Source organism: Lithobates pipiens, unplaced genomic scaffold (genome assembly GCF_037356315.1).
Source record: "Lithobates pipiens isolate NorthernLeopardFrog02 unplaced genomic scaffold, aLitPip1_a1.2 Scaffold_61, whole genome shotgun sequence".
NCBI lineage: Eukaryota > Metazoa > Chordata > Amphibia > Anura > Ranidae > Lithobates > Lithobates pipiens.
Window position 1 is genome coordinate 951,640 of NW_027507883.1, and position 5,995 is coordinate 957,634.

The 5,995-nt window shown below is 48.5% G+C and overlaps 2 pseudogenes; both read right to left on the reverse strand.

Moving 5' to 3' along the window:
• Window positions 1-2,144: 2,144 nt before the first annotated feature.
• LOC143958526 (5S ribosomal RNA) lies at window positions 2,145-2,253 on the reverse strand (annotated as a pseudogene).
• Window positions 2,254-3,282: 1,029 nt separating this feature from the next.
• Window positions 3,283-3,401, reverse strand: LOC143958499 (5S ribosomal RNA; annotated as a pseudogene).
• Window positions 3,402-5,995: the final 2,594 nt, after the last annotated feature.

Sequence of the window (5,995 nt, forward strand, 5' to 3'; positions counted from 1 at the left end):
TGTGTGTATGTTTCTTCCCCTGTGTGTGTGTGTCTCCCCCTGTGTGTGTGTGTGTTTCTTCCCCTGTGTGTGTGTGTCTCCCCCTGTGTGTGTGTGTGTGTTTCTTCCCCTGTGTCTCTCCCCCTGTGTGTGTCTTTCCCCCTGTGTGCGAGTGTGTCCCCCTGTGTGTGTGTCCCCCTGTGTGTGTTTGTGTTTGTCTTCCCTTGTGTGCGTGTCCCCCTGTGTGCGTCAGTGTGCCCCCGTGTGTGTGTGAGTGGTTCCCCCTGTGTGTGTGTGTCCCCCTGTGTGTGTGTGTGCGAGTGTGTCTCCTTGTGTGTGTGTGTGTGTCCCTGTGTGTGCGTGTGCGTTCTTCCTCCAGTTTCCCCCTGTGTGCTCCCCCGTGTCTCCCTGTGCTGGTGTGGCGCCCAAGAGGGCCCCATGAGCTTCTATTGCCTGGGGGCCCTATTAGTTGTCAGTCCGCCCCTGGTCACCGAGGACCCTTTTGGCATTCAAAGGTCAGGAGTGTGCCTTTTTTAGTCACCAAGGACCATTTTGGGCATTTAATCACTTCAGCACCGGACCATTTGGCTGGCCAAAGACCAGAGCACTTTTTGCGATTCGGGACTGCGTCGCTTTAACCACTTGCCGACCATTGCACTCTGATGTACGTCCCTACTTTGGGGGGTGGCCGTAGTCTGGGACCAATAGCCCAGAGTCTCGGTCCAGAATGCAGGGAACAGGGGCAGACTGAGCCATGGTTGGCTCCGGCTCCAGCTCCAGCTTTAGCTCTGCCTCGCTTCCACCCGACTTTACTCTTGGTCACTGATTGCTATAGCCGCCTGGCGGCTAGCAACCATTAACGTCACTGCCCACTGTGCCCACACTGCCCAACATTCAAAGCATAGGAGGATTCCACTTCCTCCTCCTCCGCGCTAGTGCTCGTGGGGCCTGGCCTACGACTTCTGGTCTGGATTGTCCCGCTGGAGGGAGAGAAAGGGATGACGCCACCATCCTGAGCAGAATTCGCAGCGGGTCCCTTAGCCTACACTCCTCCAATCTTAGTCCTCTCCCAGCTTGCTGTGCTGGAGCAGGAAGAAAGTGGAAATGACAACGCGGCGGCCGCACTACATCAATACCCACTTGGGCGGGCGGCTCTCCTCTTCTCCTCTGGCTGCCTTGCACACCAGCAACACGGATGAGCTGCTGCTGTAGTACCTGAACACATGAAGTCTATCTCCTCCTGGTCAGGTAGGTCAATCAGAGTGTGTGTGTCAGGTAGGTCAGTGTATGTCAGTGTGTGTCGTGTAGGTCAGTGTATGTATGTCAGGTAGGTCAGTGTAGGTCAGAGTGTGTCGCGTACGTCAGTGTGGGTCAGGTAGGTCAGTGTATGTATGTCGGGTAGGTCAGTGTGGGTCACGTAGGTCATCTTTTTTTCCCACAAATAGAGCTTTATTTTGAAGGCATTTGATTGCCTCTGCAATTTGTATTTTTTTGCGATATAAACGGAAAAATCTAAAATATTGAAAGAAAATGATATTTTCTGCTTTTTGTTATAAGAAAAATCCAATAAACTCAATTTTATTCATACTTTTAGGTCAAGATTTATTCAGCCACATGTCTTTGGTAATGTAATAAGCGTATATTTATTGGTTTGCGCAAATGTTATAGCGTCTGAAAACAATGGTACATTTTCTGGAATTTACGCATCTTTTAGTTTATGACTGCCTATCTCATTTCTTGAGGTGCTAATATGGCATAGTTGACTTCTTTTTTTCCCTTGTTTCCCAAGGTGACCATCTTGGTGTTTGTCAAGAGGGTTGAGGGTGCCAAAAGTGAGTGCCTATGGCAAGATCACCCTGAAAGCATCTGATACTAAGCAGGGGCGGGCCTGGTTAGTACCTAGATGGGAGACCGCCTGGGAATACCCTCTTGAGAAATGCCAAGATTTTGTGGTACCTTGGGGAACCACAAAAAAAGGCGGTCTCCCATCCAGGTACTAAGCAGGCCCATCTCTGCTTAGCCTTCAAGACCAGATGAGATCGGGTGCTTTCAGAGTGGAGTGGCCATAGGCAATCTCTTCTGGCACCCAAAACCCTCTTGAGAAATGCCAAGAAGGTCATCTTGGGAAACCAGAAATAAAAAACAGGTCAACTCCAAAAAAAAAAAACCTACAGCACCTGGTATTCCCAGACGGTCTCCCATGCAGGTACTAACCAGGCCCGACTCTGCTTAGCTTCCAAGATCAGGTGCTTTCAGGGTGATGTGGCTGTAGGCAATCTCTTTGGGCACACTCCACCCTCTTGACAAACGCCAAGATGGTCATCTTGGGAAACAAGGCAAAAAAAAAAAAAAGATGCCTACAGCACATGCTATTCTCAGGCGGTCTCCCATCCAGGTACTGACCAGGGCTGACCCTGTTTAGCCTCCGAGATCAGATGAGATTAGGGCTTTGAGGGTGATGTGGCCTCAGGCAATCTCTTTGGGCACCGTCAACCCTCTTGACAAATGCCAAGATGGTCACAAGGGAAAAAAACAAGTCTAACGCAAAAAAAAAAAAAAAGGAGACTGCAGCTCCTGGTATTCCCAGGCGGTCTCCCCTCCAGATGCTAATCAGGCCCGACCCTGCTTAGCCTCTGAGATAAGACGAGATTTTGAGCTTTCAGGGTGATGAGGCCATAGACAATCTCTTTGGGCACCCTAAACCTCCTTCACAAATGCCAAGATAGTCACCATGGAAAACAAGGAAAAATAAGTCAACGCCAAAAAAAATAAAAATAAAAGAAGCCTATGCTACCTGGTATTCCCAGGCAGTCTCCCATCCAGGTACTAACCAGGTCTGAGCCTGCTTAGCCTCCAAGATTAGACGAGATTGGTCGCTTTCAAGGTGATGTGGCCATAGGAAATCTCTTTGGGTGCCCTCAACCATCTTGACAAATGCCAAGATAATAAACATGGGAAACAAGGGAAAAAAATAAGTCAAGGCCCCCCCCCCCCGCAAAAAAAAAAAAAGGAAGCCTACAGCACCTTGTATTCCCAGGCTGTCTCCCATCCAGGTACTAACCCGGCCATACCCTGCCCATAGGCAATCTCTTTGGGCACCCTCATCCCTCTTGACAAATGCAAAGATGGTCACTAGGCCCGACGCTGCTTAGCCTCCGAGATCAGACGAGATTGGGCGCTTTCACAGTGATATGGCTGTAGGCAATCTCTTTGGGTATCCCCAACCCTCTTTGACAAACGCCAAGATGGTCACCTTGAGAAACAAGGGAAAAAAATAAGTCAAACAAACGGCAAAAAAATAAAAAATGACGGCACCTTGTATTCCCAGGCGGTCTTCCACTCAGGTACTAACCAGGCCCAACCCTGCTTAGCTTCTGAGATCAAACGAGATCGGGTGTGTTCAGGGTGTCGTGGCCATAAGCAATACCTTTGGGCACCCTCAACCCTCTTGACAAGCACCAAGATGGTCACCTAGGGAAAGTAGGGAAAAAAACAAGTAAACGCCAAAAAAAAAAAAAGAAGCAAATGGGACTGGTTATTGCCAGGAGGTCTCACATTTGTTACTAACCAGGGCAGACGCTGCTCAGCCTCTGAGATCAGACAAGATCAGGCACTTTCAGGGTGATGTGGCCATATTAAATCTCTTTCGGCACCCTCAACCCTCTTGAGAAACGCCAAGATGGTCACCTTGGGTAACAAGGGAAAAAAAACAAGTCAACAACAAAAAAAAAAGAAACAAACGGAGGAGAAGCGAAAGCATGGAGAACTATTGAAAGATCCCATAATGGAAAGACTGGCCTCCTGGGGGGATTAATGTTTAGATAGGCTCTGTAAATTGGATTACCAATGGGTGGAATGCCCACTTAGTATCTGTTTTAGCTGACAGAGCTGATACCTGAACCTTTAGGGTACTTAAGCTTAGACCCTTGTTGACCCCCGACTGGAGGAATTCCAGGACCTGAGAGGGTTGCGGAGAAAGGGAATTCCATCCTTTCTGTTGTGCCATGAAGCAGAATCTTCCCCAAACCTTTGAATAGATGGTATTGGTAGTGGCTTTCCTGGCTTGCATCAGGGTTGACTTCATGAGAACAGCCTTGCGCTCTTAGTCTAGCCCTCTCAATCTCCAGGCCATCGGGTGCAATTTCTCTGATGCAGGATGTAAAAATTTACCTTGAGACAGAAGATTCGGAGTTATTGGGAGAGGAACTGGAGGTTGAAGGCTGAGCTGTAAGAGTCGTGAACCACGGCCTCCTCGGCCACAGTGGAATAATCGTAAATACCGTCACCGAGGATCTCCTAAGCCTGGATAGGAACCTCACAATTAACGGAGTTGGAGGGAATATATACCCCAACTTGAAGTTCCATGGGTGAACTAGACAGTCCACTCCCTCCACCGATGGGAATGAACCTCTTGACAGGAATCTGTGGCACTTGGTATTCGTCGGAGTGGCTGCTAAATCTACTTCCGGCGTTCCCCAGATTTCCGTAAGGAGGGAGAAAGTCCGAGGGTTCAACCACCACTCGTTGTTGGATAGCGTTTCTCGACTCAGGCAGTCGGGTAGTATGTTCTGTGCCGCTGGGACATACACTGCTTTTAAACTTGTTAGATGTATCTGAGCCCATTCCAAGATGGGCCGAACTTCTTCCATCAAGGTGGCACTCCTGGTACCCCCTTGCTTCTGAACATAAGACACTGCTACTTGGTTGTCCATTCGAATGAGCACATTCTTGTCCGTCAGAAATGGTGCAAATGCCCTTAAGGCATAAACGGCTTCCCTGAGCTCTAAAATGTTTGAGACCAAACCTTGAGACTGAATATGCCACTGGCCCTGGGCTGCCTGGTCTTGATAGTGGGCCCCCCAACCGCTCTGGCAGGCATCCGAAGTGACTACTTCCGGGTCTGGAGGGACTATCGGTTTGTATTTCCTGAGATTGCTCGGGCGCGTCTACCACCATATTGATTGCTTCACCGATCTGGAGATGAAGATGGGCTGACGCATTGAGACTCCATCCCACTGCCTGAGGAATGAGTTCTGTAAGGTTCTCATGTGTCACTGTGCCCATCGCACCATGGGTATGGTTGCGGACATGGACCCTAGTACACTCAGACAGGCTCTGGCTGGTAAGTGATTCCTTGATAGCAGCTTCTACATTTTCTGTATCAGAGGCCGGATCTTCTCTTGTGGGAGCTGTATCTTGTTTGTTTTGGTGTTTAGATCTGCCCCTAAAAATATCATATTTTGTGTGGGTCGCAGACAGCTCTTTTCCCAATTGATTATCCACCCACTTCTGGAGGGTTGTAAGGAGGATCTCTCGGTGATGAATCAACGTCTCTTGATCCTTTGCTAAAAGTAGGATGTCGTCCAGATAATGGTGGACGCGTAATCCCTTTTCTCTGAGGAAAGCCACCAACGGTAACAATACTTTTGTAAATGTCCTGGGTGCCGAAGAGATGCCGAATGGGAGGCACTGGAATTGGAAATGATGTTGGTTTATGGCTAACCGGAGAAACTTTTGAAAGGCCGGATGAATTGGTATATGCAGATAAGCGTCCGATAAATCTATTGAAAGCATCCAATCGCCCAGATTTATTGCTAGAAGTATGGATTGAAAGTTTTCCATTTTGAAAGCCTCCACTTTGATATCCTTGTTGAGCATCTTGAGGTCTAATACAGGATCCAAATTCCCTGTCTTTTAGCAGAAACAAGGAAGAGTAGAACCCTCTTCCCTTTTGGCATGATGGGACCTCCAGGATCGCTCCCTTTTGTTTCAATTCTGCTACGTACTTTACTAGCAGAATCCTTTGGGGTACTGAGGATGGTACTCTGGTTGCCTGGAAATGATTTGGTGGGAGTCTGTTTTTGAATTTCCACCTGTGTCCGAATCGGATTGTGGACAATGTCCATAAATCCTTTATATGGTCTGACCAGATCTTGGTGAAGTTCCTTCTGTTCCCCTGCCGGGGTGGCCTTAGATTTCTGTATCCTTTGAAAAGAAGGTTTTGTGTTTTTCCAGT